Source organism: Rhipicephalus microplus, chromosome X, assembly GCF_043290135.1.
Source record: "Rhipicephalus microplus isolate Deutch F79 chromosome X, USDA_Rmic, whole genome shotgun sequence".
Lineage (NCBI taxonomy): Eukaryota > Metazoa > Arthropoda > Arachnida > Ixodida > Ixodidae > Rhipicephalus > Rhipicephalus microplus.
In genome coordinates this window covers 16593601-16617214 of record NC_134710.1, presented here as the reverse complement: position 1 = coordinate 16617214, position 23614 = coordinate 16593601, and the positions used below count along the sequence as shown (strand labels likewise).

Sequence of the window (23614 nt, the reverse complement as noted above, 5' to 3'; positions counted from 1 at the left end):
GCAGCGTCAGAACCACCGGGACGAGCTGCCACTGAAGAAATAATAAAAATAATTCTATAAAACTGATGTAAAAAGCAACCGTAAGGAAAGGTAAGCCAGCGCGGAATCGAACGTTCCATCTTCGGACTGTTACCTGAGCACACTAACCACTGCGCCACGCCGCCAGCTGGCAACTTAGGTATAAAGAAGTAGTCAACTCCCAAAGTCACTGTTTAACTTCAGTTCTGTTTGTCGCTCATTGGAGATGGACGGAATCTGCCCCTGCTACTAAAATTTGCACATGTGATAAATACGATCAACTGCTGCCTGTAACGATTCCCACTGCGATAATGACAACAGTGCAATGTTTTTTGTTACAATTTACAACCTAAAGAAAAAAAAACAACCCAGTGAACTGAGGAGCAGGTAGAGTTTATCGGTGGTTACTGCCAAGTTTAATATCCGCTTCTCGCTCCTTCCAAAGGGCGATATCTGTTCAGGCTTTATGACACTTCTATGCTCATTCGATAGATACACCCACACAATTGATTGTGTTGTATTTGGCGCAACGTACAGCGCAGTCATGCCAGTGCACCGCTGTTGCTCTGTAATTAGGAACAACTACATAACAGCTTGGCCAAAATGAATGCAGTGCGCCAGAAACATTATGCTATCATAGTGGTTCAGTAAGCATACGAATAGATGAGTCTATGTTCTTGCATAAGAGCCAGTGAAGTGCCGGTGAGTTCGACCGGCGGCTGTCGGTGAGAGGAGGCGTCCATTTGGTGGAGGTGCTGGAAGCGCGTCGCGCCGATGTTTGCTGCTTCTTGTGCGGACACTGTAAACAATAAAAAAGGCTTCATTTAGGGCAAATGATGCCACGTCTGTGCTGTATTGTCATTTTTACTCGCAAAATTGTGTATTCTGAAACCCAGAAGCACCGATAACACTTGTACGGGCTCGGTCGGTATGACTAACCATTGGTGGAAATCATGGCGGTAGAACAGAAGGATGAAAGTTGAATTCGCCGGGGCTCGTCTCGGCGGACGTCGAAAGTGAATGTTTATTTATTCGCACGCTCTTTGTTAACTTAAAAGTATGGCTCGAACAATAAAGTGTGCAAGAATCACCAGAGTTGTGTTTCTAGCGTGGCGACATCAAGTGACCACTGTGCTCTGCTCTAATATTGAAAGGGGCAATTACGAACCAGAGCTCATTTATTTGTCGAGAACTACGCGCCGATGTAAAACATTTCTTGTCAATGTTCACAGTGACAACTCTAGTCTTCTAGACATCACAAGAAATAAACACATCATGGATGTCAAACTGATGTAACTACGTGCGCGAAATGTAAACATATTTTTGGCCGCATTTTCTACGCTCCACAAAAATTGAAGCGTTGTTCACACCACAGGAATAAAAAAATAACCGTGCTAAAAAGCATAATTAGCAGCGTTGGTTTCTTTTGACCGTAAACATATATCTCTGTGCATTCATGAATTAAGCACTAGAAATAAGTAATTTCCATACTGTCCTGTGCTTTTTCATTATGCCAGACATCCACCAAGCTTCCATCATACCACCGTCATCTAGCTCGTTAACCAAGCCATGCACCAAACACGTTTTGAATCGCCATCATCAGACGGCATTTTCCACGGTCGCCACCATTGGCTCGCCACCACAACCACCATCTGCCACCATTTTTTACACTCTAACCATCATCAGCCGGCATTTTTCACCGTCACCACCATTGGCTAGCCACCACCACCACCATCTTCCATATTTTTTCCACTCTCGCCGTCATCAGCCTGCTACAGTTTCTACCATATCCACTATTCTTTCCACTGTATCCACCAACGATTCCAGCATCCACCAACCCAAGATTTTCAATCGGGCTGTGACATAGCCAGACTTTGAAAATATTATATTTCAATATAAGCATTTTAGAACAGATTACCGACATTGGACATGCGAGCGAGCATGATTGATCAACATCATCCCTAGGTGTTTGTGATCGACGAAAGCAAGGACTGCTTTGCACGTGTATAATCAGTGCCACAGATGCTGCTGAACACATCAGATGTAAATATGTGCTGCCACATGAGACGCCATCGCAAAATTCACACAGCCACCGCTTTGCAAGCTAGCTCTGCAAGACAGTGCGTGCCACCCTCTGTACGCCAAAGCACGCAACTTTTTCTTTTCACTTTACGTGCCAACCACTGGCACGCACATACTTGCGCCTACGCGTCAAAAGCGCCACTCGGCGTCGGCGTCGGAGGGGCATACGCAATGAGGCGCGAGGTATCATCGTCTACGTCACCACACGTACGGTGGCGTCAACCTACCAAAGGCTGGGACGCCTCCAAATGCTGTGCCCATAGAGTTCCTCAGAATACCTAGAGGGAAGTGTGGCGCCACTGTCTATGCGAATTTATTAAGGGGCGATGTTGGGGCGTGCCTTGCCGCGGTGGTCTAGTGGCTAAGGCATAATCGGCTGCTGAACCACAGGTCGCAGGATCGAATCTCAGCTGCGGCGGCTGCATTTTCGATGGAGGCGAAAATGCTGTAGGCCCATGTGCTATGATTCGGGTGCACGTTAAGAAACCCCAGGTGGTCAAAATTTCCGGAGCCCTTCACTACAGCGTCTCTCATAATCATACGGTGGTTTTGGGACGTTAACCCCCCCCCCCCATATAATAAATCAATAGAATCAATCGATGTGGGAGCACTGAGAATCACGGAATATGTGTCTGCGAGGCTTGTGTTGGCTGGTGCTGAGTGAGGCTTTGGCTCTAAAGCGAATACGACTGCGTAAATAAAGCTTCTCTGAAACAAAACGTTTATTAGCTGATGTATTTCACGCGTATTATATTCTAAAATAAAAGTCCACTCACCTTGATGGCACAACCAAACGGCGAAAGAACGACACAGACGACATAAGCGTGGCAGAAAGAACACTCGGTTTCTCGTCTGCCTGCCAAGTTTAGCAGCCATTGGTTACTTCTTACGCTTTGTAAAATTGTACACCAACGTAGAAGGTTCCATAGTGTTAAATACAACACGTTTCTGTACAATGACAAAAATAAACAGCTTATTATGTGCTCTTTTAGAAAGAAATTATTCAGTTTAACGTGAAGCCAGACACATTTGGGTACATAAATTTGAGTCAAGTTCGAGGCTCACGTATCCCGTCATTCCCTTGCATCCAACAGCTCACTAGCGCCAGAGTTTCCTCTAGGTATGATTGTGAGAAACTCTATGGCTGTGTCTGAAGTATGCCGCTTCGAAGGCACAGCCGAGTGCTGGACGCAAGTGCGGAAACTACTCCAAACGTTCCAGAATGACCGCTTCGTCATCTAGAACGACAAGGACGTGACGAACGACTGCGAGTGGTGTACAAGCGAGACGCGGTTTCATGTCGAGTTCGAGCGACGCCAACAAATCCAGCGAATGCCGCCAGGCTGGGCTTGTGCCTGCCCTGAGTTCGATTGTCGGCCAAGTGAAAACATCGTACAGACTACTGAAGCATGACGATGTTCCTGTGCATTGATCTGTTGTTGTCTGTGTTAAGATCGAGTGCAAACAAGGTAGGGAGTGTGGCAGCTTGGGCTAGTTGGTATGGCATGACGATAGTTATAGCGCGAGAACAAAACGACGACACAAAGACAAGAAGGACACGAAAGACACGAGCGCTATGTCTTTCGTGTCCTTCTTGTCTCTGTGTCGTCGTTTTGTTCTCGCGCTATAACTATCATCAAGGTAGGGAGGTTTGAAGCTTGAAGAGTATGTCCTCGCCTACCACGAACTTAATTCAGAGCGGTGTCGTCTTCATTCAGCGTAGGCCTATACTGTCGAATTTGTGTGAAGCAGCTCATCTGAGGAACATTAGTTGAAAAATTTTGACGGTAGTCTCCGTCGCAAACGTAGACACTATATATGATGCCTGGAAGATCGGGTAGGGCCTACGGAGGTGTTTTTATTATCTCTGTATTTGTTTGCAGAACCGGTATTCATCATCGCTGAAAGCCAACCTCGCACTAGCCAACCCATTTTGGTGATGTGAAAACGTACGTACTTACATAAGTGTATTTGCGGAGTGTGGGACGCTAGAACACTCCTTGGATTCGGTGAAAATCGTTTTCTAGTTTTGTCAAGCTAACAACAAGCGTGCGCTGGTTGGTAACAGTGTGATATGATTTTGTGCCGGGTACCAGCGACGCTGACACATTCAGCTGCCAGCGGTTTCATTTCTATTCATGTATATGATAGAAACTTGAACGTGCATTGCTGTGGTGATGGAAAAAGAAAGTTAAATGATTAAGTGCTGCTGGCGTTACCTGCTATTTCACTTGAGTCTTGTTCTGCTTCTCTGCCACGCTCGGTAGCACATACGTTGTTGGGCAGCATTCTAACACACGTTCTTTCAATCCCATTCGGATACTCATAGCTAGGCAAACAATCGCGCTTCTCCGCAGTTTTACAGTTTACTATAATATATCACGCGATATCACGCGTATCACAGCCGGACAGCCAATTAAATGAAAACCTTGTAAGTGTATCTGCACCTCATATGAAATCTGCTGCACGATGACAATATAGTCGGTCACCGCATGTATGCACAGAATGGATGAAAGTTCACTAGTACTGTACTACACTTTGTTTTGAAGATATGCAAATCGTACCTCATCTCACTTATGAGACCATTCAGCAGTGTGCACGTATTATCTGTTCCTGCTGACTGATATGAGCTGAAGTAATTATCAGATGGTTTCTAACACCAAATTTTTTTATGTGTTTACAAGGACTAGTTCATTTCTTTTCAAATATTTTTTGTATATGCATAACTAAGAATAAGCAAGCACTTCAGCTTATTAAAAGTATCAAGATATTCAGTTTAGCTATGTTCGAAAGCATGCAAAAAATTCTATACAGTGTTTGGGTGCCATCCTGTGACCAATATCTGTTGCATCATAAGATATCAGACTTCATTACGTTATAGGCTATTTAGGCTACTGACGACATGTGAAAACCTACTACGCAGCGCTTGGTTGCAATATCTTTTGCATCAAGAAGTTTATGATGCATATTTCTAGATGTTAAGGGATACCTAAAATACCAACAAAAAGGAACATTCTTCAACACAGAACTTATCTGCAATACCAATCCCGTTTAGAGCCATTTCTAGTGCTCTCTGTGACGCTCAAATAAAGCTATCAAACACTCGAATGATCTACTTGGTTTGGTTTGTGATACCAGTGTGTCTGACTTTTTGTAGGCCCCTGTATCATATTGATGTTCTATTTCTTCAATTTTTTACTTAGCTGCACACAGGAGATAGTGATATTTGTTTATGTTGGCACACTTCTTGTGATGTTACTGTTTGAATGCTTTCATTTTGTATTGATGTACTTCAATTCTGCAGTAGCACCCCATTTAAAAATAAAGTAATATACCATCCAAAAGCGCTCCACGCAGTGCTCGGTTCCATTTTTATGACTAATATCTGTTGAATCATTAAGTGCCGGGTATGGTTTGTTGCATGGGAGAACATTTTGGCTGCAGACAACAATGAAAGCTTTGCTCACAGGGTTCAGTTGCAATGTTATGACCGATATCTGTGAATTCATGAAGTTTTGGGCGCAGTTTGGCGCTTCAGAGAATACTTTGACTACAGAAGACGTCCAGAAGTCTTCCACATAGGATTAAGGCGCAGTCTCATGATAAATGTCTGCCACATCATGAAGTGTCTTGCACAGTTAGTTGCGCTAGAGCACATATCGACTACGAAAAATGCCCAAAGGCATTCTACGCAATGATTGGTTCCTATCTCATGACAACTAACTGTTGTATGACTAAGAGCGAGGTGTGCTTTGTTGGATTAGAGGATATTTATAAAACACACATCAACAGAAAGCCTTCTAAACAGGACTCGATGACCTAAATCTGCGACATCATGAAGTGTCAGGTGCGGTTTGTTGCATTAGAGAACATTTTCGCTGCAGACAACATTCAAAAGCCTTCCATACAGAGTGCCGTTGCAATATTATGACCAATATCTGTGAGTTCATCAAGTTTTGATTGCAGTTTGTCGATTTGGAGAATATTCTGGCTACAAACAAGGTCGAGAAGTCTTTCATACATAATTTAGTTGCAGTCTTATGACCAATATCTGCCACATCCTGAAGTGTAAGGCAGAGTTAGTTGCGTTGGAACATATTTCGACTACACACAATGCCCAAAAGCATTTTGCGCAGTGCTTTGTTCCTATTTTATGTTCAGTAGCTGTTGTAACATTAAGAGCCAGGGGTGCTTTGTTGCATTAGGGAATATTTCTAACATATACATCTTTTAAAAATCTTTTACACAAGGCACAATTGCTGTCTTATGACCTAAATTTGTCACAACATGAAGTGTAGGGTGTGAGTTGTTGCATTAAAGAAATTTTTCGGCTGCAGACAACGTTCAAAATTTTTTCATACAGGGTTCACTTGCTATCTTACGGCCAATATTTGTGACTTCATGAAGATTTTGGTGTGGTTTGTTTGTTAGAGAGTATTTGACTACAGGGAACGTCCAGAAGTATTCCATACAGGATTCAGTTACAGTCTTATGACAACATTTGTCACGTCATAAAGTGTAAGGCACAGTTAGTTACATCAGAAAGTATTTCGACCACAGAAAATGTGCAGAAGCATTCTACAGAGTGCTTTAGTCCTATCCTACGACCAATATCTGTTGCATCATTAAGAGCCGGGCGTTGTTTGTTGCATTAGAGAACATTTCTATTGCAGACATCATTCGAAAGCCTTCTACACAGGGCTCAATCGTAGTCCTATGACCTAAATCTGCCACATCATGAAGTTTCAGGCATGATTATTAAGTTAGTGAGTGCTGTAAAACATGAAATGTAAATGTACCGAATGTACCAGCATACTCCAAATAGTAATATATATCTCCCTAGTGTAGGTATAGGAGCCTGGTGTTTTATAAACTTGATGAGGGGGGCATCCGCTCCCTTAGTCACCGAAGGGAGAGGGGGCGGAATGTCAACTCCATAGAATTACATATTAGGCAGGAGGCGCTCAATCAGCTCCTACATTGACATAACGCAGGGAGGGGCAGCACTGCGATGAAACTTTGCCCCCCGCCTTCACTTAAGGAGAATCCTGCGCACGCCTATGGTAGATGTACACTATCCTAGACGCGCATTTTCCTTCGTTGGAGCGGCGCACGCACTGATGTTGATTTTCGGTGCATACCGCTGTAGTTATTTTGGTCACTGTGATGTCAATTACTTCTCAAATAGTCAAAACTATGGTGGGTGAAGCACAATCAATGTTTTAACGTGCTCTCATATCTTCGACAACGTACGAATCCGCTCAAGTTGTAAACGCGTTGTTCTGTGCTGAACTTGGACAGTTTTGAGACAAAAGATCAAGCAACACTGCGCATCAGCCTTGGACGCGTGAGCGTCGACGTGGTCGACGCGTGGCTGTGGTTGCGCGCCCTTTTCCTCCGCCGGCGCGAGTACACGCTTTTGACGCGTAGGGGCGAGCGTACGCGTGCCAGTGGTTGGAACTTTACACGCTTCGTTTTCGTTTTCAACGCGATAGCGTTAGAGAGCTCGTGTCGCAGAAATTCCGCCATCGGCGTCGGCATCGTTGGTTGTGAGCCAAAAAGTGAGAAACAACCAAATAAAATAAAGACTGAAATTTTCAGTTTCGTTCGGAATCGAACCCGGGCCGTTCGCGTGAAAAGCGGTTGTCCTACCACCAAGCCACGATGTTACTTGTAGATGCTCTGTGGAAAAAAAGACTACATAAATCCACGCATTTTCTTGGACAGGTGTCACGACAAAAACGAGCCCATTCGGCGATTTGTAGGCGCATTTGGGAGGCCATCAAACTACGCCGAAAAGGTCGAAATAGTGCAGCCATTGCCGCTAAAAATGCACAGAAACTTTCAAACAGCTCTAAAAATCGACAACTATGTCCATCAAGCGGAAAATATATCATGCCTTTCCCGAGGCGTTCTTTAAGCAAACAGCAAATGCTAAATAATGTGATGCCATCTGTGAGGCATTGTGGGACTCTCTATGCCCCTTCAAGGAAATGCCATTTCAAGAAACCACAACACTTGCACAGATTTAGCTGTTCATTCTCATGACACCATTAAAGAAGTGAAGTACTGCAGTTGTCATTTCATCGACCATAAGGCGATGGTTGTTGCTGCTCGTTGGAAGAGGTCTCCACAAGAACAAGTCGAAAATTGCCAGATAACCTAGGCAACACGGAGGATAGATTATGACCATTTACAAATACAAGTCTCCCGCCTACACGCAGTTCATAATACTGGACCATGTGACCATATCACTGTACAATATTTTTATGAAGTTGTTATAAAACTGCTGTTCAATAGATCGAAATCCTGTACCATTACTATAGATACGCCGCGCTTGTGCGAGCGCGCGTTGGTGGGCGCGTGTGTTTGTGTGTAACAAAACATATTATAACTATGCACTTAGCGGTTCAAAGGCGCACTAGGGGCCGGATTTCACTATCGTGTTCAACTCTTAAAGGCTAAGGTTAAGGGTCCCCCATTTTTTTTCATCTGCTTCCTCCAGACAGCATGCGCTATAAACACAGAGCGCTTAGTCAGAGAGACGCACATGTTCTCTAACCGTACTATAGATGAACCAGTTTGTTCGGTAAATCGTCGTACTCATATTTCCACTGATCACGGACACTCGTATGTTTGTACGATGTTTGCAATGACGCGGGTAATGCACGCCTCCATGGGATGCGAAAGCAAAAAGCACAATATTTTAGACAGATAAGTCAATAGAACGCACACATTTAGCGTTCAAAAAAACCACGACGATAACCTCAATCCGCTACAGATATTACGACCGCAAGGCATTACAAACAACCAGTGTGTATTACAGCTGAGTTACTTGGAACACTTAGTCCGTAAACAGTCGATACGCGTGATCACTATTTTTGTTTGAATTGCGGCACAACGCTCATGTACATGTCCATGCCTTGTATATTTCGAAAAACTACGACACGCTCTTTCGAAGGGCCTAGAGATACCTGTGGCTAAAGAAATTGAGTCGAGGGAAGCAGCACAGCATTGCACTGATCGCGCAGAGAGACCGCGGTTTAAATACGTGAAACGTGGTATAATTGCAGTGAGAAATACAATAGAGATGTGTTGTGACGCAAGCTCCAGTGAGAAGTTCAGGAAACGCATCTCCTCTGAAATGAACACTTTCCTGAACGTCTACCTCAGATGGGAAACACACGCAGATACAGAATAGCTGTCTGGCTTTGTGAAGCGATGCCCCGAATGCATCGCTTCACAAAGCTTTAAGCCAAATGAGTTTTGAAGTACTCTAAGCTCCGATATTGCGTTCTCGTCTACTTGTGGTTCCACAGTGAAGTTCGGTTAGCATAGGCTGCTGGATGACGAAAGAAAAAGCCGTATTTTTTTCGGTCTGAAAGCTTCGCATGTGACAGCGGCTCAGCTTCTCATTAGCATATATTCTTATGGATACGCTAGCACATGATTCCGCGGCGGCGCTTTACAAAACACGGCGGACGCGCCTAGTGTTGCCTGATCACTAAATATTGTGAATGCCCCCTCTTGGTGGTTAATGTATGACATACTTATTCCAATCTATACATACCTATTTTTATTTTTTATCAATATGACTACCTAAATATAAGCCTAATGAAAGCTAACCTATATTAGGATCATTAACTTTTTGTTTTAATTGTACTGCAGTAAGTGGGATATAAATTTGAAGAAAGTAGCATGGAGGAATGAATAAATGAAAAAAAGTTTATTTAAAGTTTTTCTGGAAGTTTTGTAGAAAGTGAAAGCTTTTTCAACCATACTTTTCTTTCACATTGGGTGCACGTTAAAGAACCCCAGGTGGTCGAAATTTCCGGAGCCCTCCACTACGGCGTCTCTCATAATCAAATGGTGGTTTTGGGACGTTAAACCCCACATATCAATCAATCAATCAATTTTCTTTCACATTCATATCGCAGATACAATACAGTTACAGCAGTAAACTTAAGCCCCCCTATACCTGCCGTGGCTTCGTTATGTGTTGGTTTTCATTCAGGTCATATGAAAAAAAGAAGCGAGCGCTTCACATCCCCTACATTAAGTACCTCAGTTGACTTCGCGCTAGCCTGTCCTTAGGTTGCCACCACTGTTCTATCTCACAGGGGGCGTATAGTGGAAGACTTTACACTTCATATTTGTGTTGTGCGGTGATATATCTCGTCTATTTACGCAGTGCCAATAGAAATGCGTTGTAGCCAAAAGAGGTGAGCGCACGGGCCATCGAAAATGACGCCTTGGGTGGCGGTGCGCCATGTAGTGAGCATTGTTGGAATCACCGGAGAGGCAACCAGACAGTGACTTACCGGAGCAGGGTACACTAGCAACGATAGTGTACACGCCGGCAGCCGCTGCCGAACCGCCCTCGAGCAATAGAAGCTTGTCGACCAAGCTCCTAAAACGCTTCCTTATGGCGGAAGCGTAATTTGGCACCACAAGCGCACGATTTGGCACCTCTGCTCCTTCTTGTGTGTGTCACGGAAATGCTTGAAGGTCGCATGTGCGCCGACATTTGGGATATCATATATATTAAATTTTAGGCTCGTTCGATCTTTGCATCTCGACCAGAGACGTCTTTTATACCCATAAAACGATGTTCTCAATAGCGTGGAATAATATTAATAATAATAATACTAACAATAATAATAATTGTTGGGCTACCGTGGAATAATATCGATAATTTTTAGGATTTGACGTCTCACGGCCACAATATGATTATTAGAAACGCTCTAATGGAAAGCACCAGAAATTTTTACTACCTCCTTCTTTAACGTACGTGCACCTAATTATAAAAGCACACAGGCCTCTGGCATCTTCGCCTCCATCCAAATTGCGACCGCCGCAGTCGGGATTACTTCCCGTGACCTGCGGGTCTGAAGCCGAGTGCCTTATAGCCATCAAACCACAGCGGCAGCTACTGCGCGGGGTTAAAGAGTCTGAAAAGAAAAGCAACGACGCCTAGGCTCGCCATGTTTATGGTGCAGGTAGGCTGACCCGAAACACGATGGATCGAATTGCAGCCGTGCCCGCCGCATTTCAATGGAGGCGAAACGTTAGAATCCCAAGTACTTAGATTTAGGTGCACGTTAAAGAACAGCAGATGGTCGAAACGTTTGAAGCCCTCGACTACGGTGCTCTTCAAGATCATATATTCTCGTTCGGGAAAGAATACTTACAAAAACTAATATGATTATTATTGTTGCTACTGGTAGGCACTATTTTTATTATCAACTATTGTAGGAGGAAGAACCAAGAAAAGGGAGTAGTAACTATTGTATGAACAACTAAAACAAGGGGCAAAACAAAGTATAAGCACCGAAATGGTAAAGGATGTAAAAGTGCAAACGACTATTGTTATATAAATAGGGTACAATCTTCCATCTCCGCATTGTGCAAGCAAAGCTTTTATAACGAATGAGCTACTATGGTACCATTTCCCCATTAACTTTCTTGGGTACTGTAGACCTGGCTCGGCTGCTTAAGACAGCGACACAAGTGCCGCCTTCGACGAATAAGCCTGGCCATATGCGTTTTATGAAAACCATGGACGGGATGCGTCCCGTTATTCCATCATGCTTAAAACTACATGTAGACAATGCATGAGCAAACTTTATGTAGGTTGAAGAAGACAGGCACATGCACGAGTGTACGAAAACATCAAGGCATAACATGGTTAGTCCATCATGCGTTATATATAGATGTACATTCGTTAACTACATAGGATGTTACCACATCCGTATGGCTGAAAGCACAAGTCTCGTTTTACGAATACAGAAGCGGTTGGCAATCGTCACTTTCATCGCTTCGCCACATGGTGTAAAAACGAAAGTGCACTTGAATAATCAAATTATAATTTGTGAAGGAGGACAATGGTCGCACACATTGATGGCTTCTGAATTGTTGTGACAGGCCGGGCGCTTCCAGAAACACAAACGTCCAATCGACAACGCATGGATCTACAGCCACCGCAATGTCACAGGACTCACAAAAACTTACTGAAAGCAGATTTTTCTATTGTTTGTTGTAAGTTTACTTGTGTAATTTTGCGGATCAAGTATTATGTCACAAAAATTTTGCTTCAGAAAAATGGGTCATTGTAACTCATTGCATGTACTAATATAGAAGTTCATGTCATTTAGGCCCGCTTGATCTGACATCGTAAATGTTCAGATTTCGTGCCGACAAACGCAGCATTTTTAAACAAGGAAGAAGCTAATATGATTATACTTTAATTATCATTTTTGCATTCGTAGCGGCTCCACTGCTACGCTATCATTTCTGTTTGGGCAAGTTCAAATAAAAATTTAAATATCACTGCTTGCATTGCACATGAAGTATTGCGCGCTCCCTTCTGATGTACAGTCAGCGCAGCGGCGCACAAATATGCATATTCTTTTTCTATAGAAACGTGAGCTCCGAGTCGAAAGCAGTGTTTTATTACTTACTAAATACAATGTTATAAAACCAAATAATGCTAGTTAATTCCCTCTCGTACTTTTCTCAAACAAATTCGGACGCTTCTAGTGAGGCAAGAGTGAATAGACCCTCCGTTGAATAATAGAACCCATTATTTTTTATTGATATCCTCTCTACGTATGTAACGCACATATGCCTTAGCTATCAGTATACCTTATACACCTTGTGAAATCCCACAAAGAAATGTAACTTAAAAATGATTAGAGAAAAATAACTTAGGTAATTTAGACCCATTTTTTCACATTGCACGGGTTTTCAAAGGAGCAGTAGAACATTTTATTCATGAGCATTGGAACAAATTTAATGTTTATAAAGATCTGATTATAACCCCATGATAGCTCAGTTTCTGAAGTGACCTCTCAACACGATGTGCGTTGGATAATGTAAGAAATCAACCTCAAACAATATAGAGATGAAAGTACTATTAGAAGGATTTTGATAGATTTCTCCAGTGCCGTTTACACGACAAAATAACAAACCATAAACATGTATCAGTTATGCAAGAAACAAAATTCTCAGACTTTCACGAAGTTGTATGAGAAGCAACAGTTAGTTGTCTGTTGGCACTAGGGCATATCAATACTGAAATAGCCGTTAGCGCTAGCAATGTTAGATACAAGGCGTAACACAGGCGTACGGCTTTGTCCACTTTTGTTTATCATCATTCGCAAATGGCATTCTCAGAATAGACAATGCGAATTTAGGAAAAGGCATTCATGCAGATGACACATTTTATACTTTTCTTTACTGGAACCAATGTTGCTGGAAACAATGTTATCAGTATCATAGAATCAAAAAATCACTCTTTGAACAGTTTGTGCACTTGGATGGTACAACTCGTGCTTTGCAAGCCGCATCAATGCAGTGTCATATGGTGAATTTTTTTACGTAAACTTATTAAAATGAAATTATGGCGTTTGTACAAATGAAATCGCAGTTAGCTTCCAAGGTACAAGTCCTGGCAACACCGCACAGACCATATAAAGATACACTTTGCAAAGTAGTGGACATACTAAAAAAAGAACGCACCTTCTATTACCAGAACAGCAAAAAAGCGCTCTTTTCAGCTTCCATCATTTAGAGTGAGATGTAAATTGACCATGCAGTTATTACGAAGCTTAATCCTATCATAAAACACTGTGTGTTGAATTTCAGGTATACTTTGCAATCCGAGTTGCTAGATCTACCGATCTAACAAGCAAATATTCATCACAAAATAACCCTCAAAGAAGCGGCGCTATTTTCGCGGAGATTCACCTAAAAAGCGAAATTCAATTAGTTTTTCTATTCTTTAATATGTTTAATTATGTTTATTATAATACTAAAATACGAAGGGAAAATTCACTTTAAATATTTCGTACAGCAAAATATGCGCAACTATGAACGCATGCAAGTATTGCATTGCAGTCTGCCCCCCCCCCCCCCCCCCCCCATGGTGTAAACCCGTTTTCACCCTTAGGAGGCTTCTTGTATCTATAACCGACACCCTGCAATAAGGGTGTTTCGACAAACCGAAAAACCTATTTCATGGGTGTTTTGAAACAGGGGGGGTCCAGTTCGTCGTCAAAAAACCCTTATCTGACGATGTTAGTTATACACGCAGAAAAGTACCCTTAAGGGTATAAATTGGTTTGTACTGCAGCATTGGTGACAAGTCTTGTGGGTGTATAGAGCATGCACACCGAAACGGAGCCCTATAAACGCGTGTTCTAGTTTTAACATTGTCTCCAAAGTAATCAGGGTGAGAGGGAAAACTCTTTATTGAAAAATAGAGAATTCTTCCGGGGCATGTATAGGGTGCCTACATGCTACTGTTTACAAAGGAAGAAGATTGTATCGTAACTCTCATCAACACCTAAGATGGTGTTCATGAGAGTCACGATACAATTTATAATATAAACTATTGTGACCTAGAAGTCTGAAAGAAAATTTAAAAATTGTGGCGTTCCAGAGTAGGAGGAGCAGTTTCATCTTATTTTTCCAAGATCTATCTGTTCGTTAGAAGTTGAGTCTAATCTACTTTGGAAACTACATCTTTCTTCTATGTATGCCCAGAAACATAACAAAGTATGTTCGACTGACTCTAAAGCACCACAGTTGCTGCAATCTCGGCCAGAGGTCAAACCATGGAGGCACGCGTAGCTATTAGTGAATGCTGCTTTGAGGCGAAGTCATTGATGAAGTGTCTCAAGGTGACGAGGAAGGTGATGCGGAAGTCTTGATTTTAAGTCAGGGTATATGGAGCGAAGAAAAAAGTCTCGAGGCAAAAGATTCCATAAATATTTCCTTTCTCGGTTGACGTACGTCTTGCTATTGTTGACGCATATGATTCAGTGAATTATGTTCACCAAATTTGTCTTAAATGCAAGCCATTATGTGCATCTAGATTGGCTTTTTCATTTCCGTAAGTGTCGAAGTGCCCAGGAATCTGATGAAATGCGACAGTGTGACTAGATACAGGAGTAATGTGGTGGATGTAACCAATGTCTCGGGCCACCGGATGTCGTCGTCGCATAAAGTTGAAAATTCTCATAAACTGTAGGCCTGCTTGATAATCCGTTAAAACGACCCATCAACCAGGAGTTTGTCGCTTTATGTAAAGGATGACTTCCTTGATTGCGTGCACTTCAGACGACGTGCTTAATGGTCATTCAAGACGGTAAGAAAAACTCCGGTTAGTTAAAGATACATATAAAACATACGACGAACTATTCTTAGAGAAAGATCCGTCGGTAAAGATGTGAACCGAACTAGAAGGGGTAACTAACAATTCAATTGAATGCTTGTTGGCCAGTGCATGCTTAACGTTCGCCTACATGTTGATTTCTCAGGGTATGCTAGACTGGTATAATTAAACTATAAACACCTCAAAGTCATTCACAAACTCACTGTTGGTAAGTGTGATGATCACTAAAATAACTATATTTGCTGTAAAATACATCCGTCCTGTCATCACCCGGGCGTCATATCTTTTCCTCTGTTTTTGCATTAAGTTTGATGTCAACATTGCATGATACCTAAAACTTGCGTTATATTTCGTGGCCATTTATATGTCAAGTGTTAGTATTATATAACTCCTGCAATCGTAAATTGTATCAACGATATTCATGTTCTCTCGTTATGCTTGTAAGTTTTGGGTTTCAACTAAGTGACTGGGGCATAACTGCCGTGGTAGCTCGGTGGTAGAGCATCGGACGCGTTATTCGAAGGTCGAAGGTTTGGTCCTTGCCCACGGCAAGTTCTCTTTTCACTTACTTTTCCATCTTCACGTTTACATTACAATTGACCTAATAACTTCCCTTTTGCTTGGAAATATTGTCTATTAGTTCTCGGTAGTATTGTTTCATTTCACGGAAAAACGAGCCCTTAACCCGGAAGTATGCAATTCTTTCCCCTATATATATATATATATATATATATATATATATATATATATATATATATATATATATATATATATATATATATATGTGTGTGTGTGTGTGTGTGTGTATGTATATATATTGCTAGTTTTATGGCTACTTATCCTCGTGTTTATGATTTCTTTGCCCGTTTTGCAGCACACTATTCTAACATGCAGTACAACACACAAAACATGCAAACACGCTATGCGCAACGGGGTTGAGGTGGTCTCACTATTTCTCCAAGAAAAAAAATTTAAAAATGGAGGGGACGAGTACAGAGACTGGTAGCGCTAATTCAGAGGAGGTCAGCGGGGATCCCTTGAGGTACCGCGGCATTAAACGAGCACTGAATGAGCCAGCGGCCATCATACATATGTTGTGGACGGGCACGCATTACAACACAGACAACACAAACACCCCACCCGGTGTCGTGGGATTCCCTCTTGCGTGCGCAACGGAAGAACCGACAGATTTTCACGCTCAGAACATGGGTAACGGTGCAGAACAAAACACTGTGTGCAACAATGGTCTGCTCATTTGCACAAGAATACGAGCATTAGTGTTATTTCAATCCATTTCATGTGTGTTAGACAACAGCCGATTGTCTATCAGCCGTGATTTTCAACCTAAACCACCATTGCCCTTGTTAAACAGAGGTATTCATCACAGATGTATTGTATGCGGTCAGCATAAGCTACAGACACAAAAACAGGTCGCTAACCATGCAAATATGTCAGGAAGTTGTCACTATCGAAAGAATTTAAGTAAAAATTAAAACTGAAGCTCTAAAAACACTTGCGCTGCTTCCACGATGTGCTAGGCGGGGCCACAGCGAAGTTCGTGCGCTCCTAGCTGGTCTTGGCTTGGCTAGGCATTTGCCGTCTTACTTCTCTCTTTCCTAGCCATGCTGTACTGCAGTATCCGTGGCTATGTTTGTTCTCTTTTTCTTTTCTATGTTCATAAATTTTTTATTGATTTGTTTTTGTTAATATATTCATTTCTTCAATTCCCCTTATGCATCTTCATCTCACTTTACCTCGCTCCCTTTATTTATCCTTTCCTCTTCATTCTATGTCCGTTTCCGTCTAGTTTCTTCTTCTCAATTCTTTCTTTACATTTCCTTCTCTCCATTTCTACCTTCCTTCTTTCTGTACCACTCTTCATTCTCTACTCTCTTTGTTTCCGTCACACTCACAATCTATTCCCTATCTCATCACCCTACTATTACACAAGGCTACGTTACGCTCTGCTTGGGTGCCTAAATTGTCGAGTGTCTATGGTGCCCTCCTTCGGATTGCGGGTACCCGGGTTTCACAAGAAATTCGTTTCGCCGAGAATTTCTCTCTGTGTCATTCTTACTCTTTCTCTCTCTATACTCGTTCCCTTGCGCATGAGATTCATTGAAACCGACGTGGCAAAAATATGCGCTTGTCTTCTGGACGCAAAGCATTACAGAAAAAAGAGGGTGAAGAGGAGGATGGAGAGATAACGTGCCCATTTATGATGATAGCGTTTTTCTACATACCATGCATGGCCAACCTCTGCTTTAAAGAGACCGAACGAGACACCGGACTCAGTGCCAGTCTTTTGTACAATATATACTTTCCTGCATATTTAGCATTTCTGTGTATCGTTTGTAGTTGTGAACCAATTTGCATGAAGAAATATTCTACACAAAACTTGGCAGCGAAGCCGTCCATGACTAGGCTGGGCCTTGTGCGTAAGCGAAACCTTCAGGACAGGAATGTGCTACACGTGAAGACTACCGTGCCAACATACCTTATGCTCCACGTAGAAAATACCCGACACATCCAAGCTCTGTGATGAACAAGCTTTCGCAGCTACTATCACGCACCTGAGGAGTCAGCAGAGGAGGATGCGAATTCTGGCATGGTGTTTCGAAGCTATACCGTGCGCCGTCGGCGTTATGCGAGACCGCACTAGTGTGATAAGCCCTACATCGGTCAATCAAGAAGTTCCATCAATGAGTGACTCAGAGAACATGCGAAAAGCTAAGGTAGAGCGCTGCTAAAGCAGCACATATCGTTGCTCATAATAATTTTTGCTGTTGTTGTGAGGCGCTACATGAACAGACGTCAATACTAGGCAGAACAGACAACAGTGCGGATGGATTTAGCAGCTTACCACATAAGTAAAGATTTCAAAGACGTGTCAGTGATGCAGTCATGTGAACAATAATTCATATGTTCACGTATGTGACACACTGGCACGGAAGTTCGTACGGTTTGTCAACCTTGTTTCATTTTTCGATCAGATCTATTTTTGAGCACGTATGTGTGGCTGTGTTACCTTTGCATTGTACATGCCCTGACGTATAAAAAAATAAAGCAGTCGTTAGCGCTTTGGTGAGTCATATCGTTTATACGCGGAGTGTCTTGTGTGTTTTCGCTGAAACTTTACCTTGAATATAGCTAAGAATGAGTGACAAACTATTAAAAACAAGGAGACGCGTGAAACAACTGAATATTTCCTCAACAAAGAAATTAGGTTTTAAGCCCGTTCTTACAAACAACTTGTACGGTGCAGTTAGACTGACTATATAGCCACAAATCGCTCAGAAATTGCAAGATTTCTCAAACATAGCAGTCTCTTAACTACTGATGTCGACTGTGCAAGGTAGGCTCAGCTGAAGATTTATTGTTGTGCCACAGAAATATGACAAGCTCCGCTACTTGCCAGAAATCCACTCAAAGTATAGAACAGAACATACGGGAGGCAAATGCAAACGTGTCTCCTCACCACTGAGCCACTAAAAAGAAAACTAGTTGAAATCATGCTCGAGACCCAAGCGCACGTGGTCAGCCAGATAAGAGGACGCATGTCGCGAAACGCAAAATGGGTCGCGATGTTCCATTCAGCTCATACGAAAATACTCTAGCTTTAAAAGGGACTTTCTGAACAGATATTTTACACTTAGTTGCAAGCTATTTGATTGTCTAAGGTTTGAAGTTTCTTCGTCACGTGTGTTTCCCGGGCTAAGCAGCTTCGTGGGTCCAATTTCAAATTTTTTTTTTCAGCTCGACTGCACTGCGCATACGTCGACATTGAAAAGCGAGCGATTCTACACGGACAACGCGGAAGGAGGAAGAAACGAAAGGCTAGGCGTGTCATCGCTTCATTTTTTTTCGTGACCGCGAACTACTGCTGAAAGCCCGTGCATTTGCATGTCTTCTGCCGTGGTCATTTTGGCGTTCCCTTTTCGTCACACTACCGAGCATAATAGCAGTAAAGTTCCCTTTGATTGTAGTTAAACGCCATTCTTTTCAGTATATTTTAGCACATAGTTCATGATAGCTTTATGTGTACCTTAGCAACCTACCAAAGCGTGGGCATTGATAACCTACCCTTAGCACTTTACAAATTGATATTCATAATTCAGCAAAATTCACACACTTATTTTTTTTTGCTAAATGTGTGGGCGAATCATGGATCGAGAAGTAGACGGTTTGGTGTAATAGTTATCGTAATGACCACGCGTATTATCAGGAAAACTGCTGCTCTAAATACACACATCACACCTTGAGCAGGATAGTTGCTGCGGCAGAACAAAGTCGCCATCGAGAGAAGCGTCAGCATATGGCATAGCCAGACACCGACCACTTATGATAAGCGCATGGCTATAGAGCTGCCTACGTCGCACAACAATGGAAAAAGACATGTCATTGGGCATGTTGGTTCATATATTTTGCTCAATTACTAGATTCAGTAAAAATATAAACTGCACAAAGGAACCAGGATAAAAACGTGAACACAGGCGCACGCATGAAATGGGTAACTTGCAACTTATTTTATTTAGTGAAAACCGATGATATAAAAAGCCTATCAATCACCACTTCTCACTAAATAAAGTTAGTTGGAAGTTCTGCGCTTCGTTCGCGTGCCTGTGTTCCCGTTTTCGGCCTGCCTTTATCGTGTAGTTTAAAATTTTGCTCAGTGACGGAAAGAGCAGATCCCAATAGGTGACTCAGAATGTTCTACAAGTGGTCTGTGCCACTCTGCAAAACGCGGCTCCGGTGATCGATGTGTATGAGATGATATGTAATAACATGAGGGGTTTTACGTCCCGAAATTACCACAATTAAGAGACACGCCATAGTGGAGGGCTTTGGAAATTTCGACCATCTGGTGTTTTTTAACATGCACTGACGTCGCGCAGTACACTACCGTTTCACCTTCATTACAATGTGACCTTCAGGGCCGTGATCAAACCCGCGACTATGGAGTCAGCAGGCGAGCACCCTAGCCACTGTTCCACCATGGCGGACAATGACATGATATGAGCTTACGTGACGACTACGTTCTCACACCACTATACTCACAGTGTTTTGACTAACACTTTCGAGAATAACTGCAAACAAGATCATGCACAGAGCCGCACTCAAAGTTGTTTTTTAAGGAATTCAGCATCATATCAATCAAATATTATTACCTGCTATTCACATATCAGCGGCGAGGTTCAATGACTATGGCTGGTTGTGAGCGCAAGTGTTAGGTCTTATCAATTATATTTCCTATACAAGTATCGCATTGGATTGGGGAGCTAAAACCTAAAATATCTGAGAAGACTTGCACGTTGGTTTAACATCTACGTCCACCTTTTTTTAATGTGCCCAGTCGATAAATACCCAGTGAATAAATGCCGTGCCACGAAGCACCATGACGACATGAATGGTGCTACGTGAATGTGCGCGACGAGCAGTCCAGTCCATGCACCCGTCTTCTGTGATGGTTTTTTGAGAACCATACGCTAGGACGCCAGAAACAGGCCTTTATTGAATCAGTGGTCCACCCTTGCGGGTTCAGGGTGAAAAAATGGGCGGCTCTACAGACGGGTGCGATGAGAAGTTCATCGCACGAACGTCGGCCAGCCAAGCCTCCCAAGAACCTACGGCACCTTTAGGAAAATTAAAAATCAAGATTTCGCATTCTTCTCTTCTTCGTTGGCTGTTACATGCTTTGCCAACCATCACCACCACGAACTCATCACCCTTTCTTTCTATTTCATGTTTTTCACAAATTGCAATCAAGCGTAACTTGGCAGGACGTTACCTTTCCGGAATGTAACGTTTGTGTGAAGGTTCTATAGTAAAAGTGATCATAGGGGAGGAGGGGGGGGGGCTTTTGTTTCATATGAGTGGCGTGCTATGTTGCGCCAAACATAAGCATGGCGTCGTTATAGTGAATTCATCTGCCACTAAAATTGTGCAAAAGATTTTCGCACAAGGGTATAAGTGCTGCGATGCTGGACATGAACCCAGACCATGTGTCGCAAGAAAATGCCTTGACTGCACACACTAGAGGAACGAAATGAAATTGTTTTTTTTTGAAATTTTTATGTCCCTGTCAGAGATTTCCCGTAAGGTGAACTGGCCACAGAAGACAATTACCCGCATTCTTTGAGCATTTCAAAAGGAGAATCGCCTGAACGATGCATTACACCAAAGGATACCTGGAAGAACAGCTGAGGAGGAGGATACCATAATTGTAGCTGCCGTGATCAACGACCCTTTAATCACGGCAAAGAAAAATAAAGAAGAGATAGGTCTTCGCCTGAGTCTTTTGTTTGTCGGAAGAAGATTGAATGCTGCTGGACTTCAATTCCGCGTGGCGGCGAGAAGCCGCTTTTGACTAGTAAACATTGAAAAGCGTGCTTGTAATTTGTGCGTCAGCACAAACACAGGAGCGTGGAAGACTGGACGCAGGTCATTATTAGTGAAAAACCGACGTTGTCTCTCTGCAGAAACCAGTAACTGCGTGTTTGGAGAGTCCGTGACAGCCAGTGAGGTTTACAATGCCTTAGTAAGATTTCACACCGCAGTTACGCACCACTCCTTAGGCTTAGCAGCGTGTTCCGCGGCAGCATCACCCAGACTAACACCACTGCCGCCGAAGGTAGTCCCAATAGTTTTCCAGATAACCCATTCGAAAAGCAAGCCTTGCCCCAAAATAGAGGGATGCTCCTTAATCTCATCCATCCAAGTGATCTACTGTTGCGCCCAGCTATGCTTGCCTTCTCTTGCAATCCACTCTGCTACCATTAATTACTATCGATTATTTTTCTCTCTCAATTCATGCATGGCCGACTTCTTAATTTCGAAAGACGAGTCTTAACTCGTGTTTTTCACTTACCCACTGCTGTGTAGCTCGACGAAAATGGTCTTACGTGGTTACCGTCATTTTAGTGTTTTGAATAGAAAATGGCTTTACCCAGTTTGTAGCAGATACGAGCCTGAATACATCCGCTGTGTCGGGACAAGTGGTCATGTCTCACTCAACGTCTAGGGTGCACTATACACGCCGGTCTGGGTCCGCTCTTCCGCATCCCTGGAAGGCTTACGGCCGAAGTCTACCGTGAGATCGTGGATGATGTTCTCCTCCCGTTCGCCATTACTGGGCCATTTCCGGACGGACGCTGTTATTTCCAGCACCAAGGCTTGTTTCTTCACTATGCATCCTCAGTGCTAGAAAATTTTAACGCGTCTAAGATTCCGCGGCTTTGCTCACCCTCTAAAATCTCTGACCTCAATATTATTGTGAATGATTGATGCCTAATTAAGGCACGACTGGCTTTTCCTATTTCTAATAATACCGATGAATTTTTTGGCGAAATATAAACCCAGATTGTTGAATTACGCCAGAAAAGAAAAAAAAAGAATGAAGGAAAAAGAACCTCCCTCAGACACGAATAACCACAGTTTTAAGAACAGCACAAAAGAGTGAGAGAAGCGTGGCAACTATTTCCCTCTCCTCGAAAATTGAATCTGGGCCGTGGCACTGTTCTCGCGCTTGGCCGACGCTCGCCTGATAACCTTCATAGTATCGTGTGAGCACTGAGCGGTAAATATGGCGACGCCTCATATTTTTGAAGGTAAACTAGATCTGCTCAAGATGCGCTTGTGCAGAAAACACAGTCAGCTGCGAGCGCTGTCTGCTACGCTGTTTACTACAATATATGGTTAATAAAACTAACGAAACTAAACAACGCCTTCCAACGGAGTACATCGGATAAATGAGGAAGAGTAGACGCATGTGCGCAATGCGCCGCCAAGTGCAAGTGCCATCGGCTGTGTTCGTCAGCTATAGGTGTATTCGATAGCAGTGCTTTCTGCTGCATTACGATTTAGTTCGTGTGTGCTCGCGTACGTGCGTGCGTGCGTGCGTGCGTGCGTGCGTGCGTGCGTGCGTGCGTATGTGCATGTGTGTGTGTGTGAGAGAGAGAGAGAGAGAGAGAGAAAGAGAGAGAGAGAAATAACTAGAAGAAAATGGGAGTGGCCCGCACCACCAGAAGGTATAACGAGCTCAATCTAACATACATAATGAGAACTTTCCCAAGTTAAATTTTCTTTTAAAATCCAATTCGTTGAAAAAATAAAGGTAAAACCTAATCAGTGTGGCATGCAAATACAAAAAAAAACAGATTAGCATCTCAAGAAAGAACAGGTTCACATGCACCATCAGCGCCCCGCCGCGGTGGTCTAGTGGCTAAGGTACTAGGCTGCTGACCCGCAGGTCGTGAGATCGACTTCGGATGCGGCGGCTGCATTTTTTAGGGAGGCGGAAATGCTGGAGATCCGTGTGCTGAGATTTGGGTGCATGTT

The 23614-nt window shown here is 43.0% G+C and overlaps 1 protein-coding gene across 1 annotated transcript in view; it reads right to left on the bottom strand.

Annotated features, from left to right (window-relative positions):
* Positions 1 to 300: 300 nt before the first annotated feature.
* Positions 301 to 23614, bottom strand: part of LOC119175581 (beta-3 adrenergic receptor) — a 43327-nt gene continuing 20013 nt past the window's right edge. Inside the window, exon 2 of the mRNA XM_037426485.2 lies at positions 301 to 817. The gene's annotated coding sequence lies outside the window, so the exon portion shown is untranslated. The remainder of the gene's footprint in view (positions 818 to 23614) is intronic.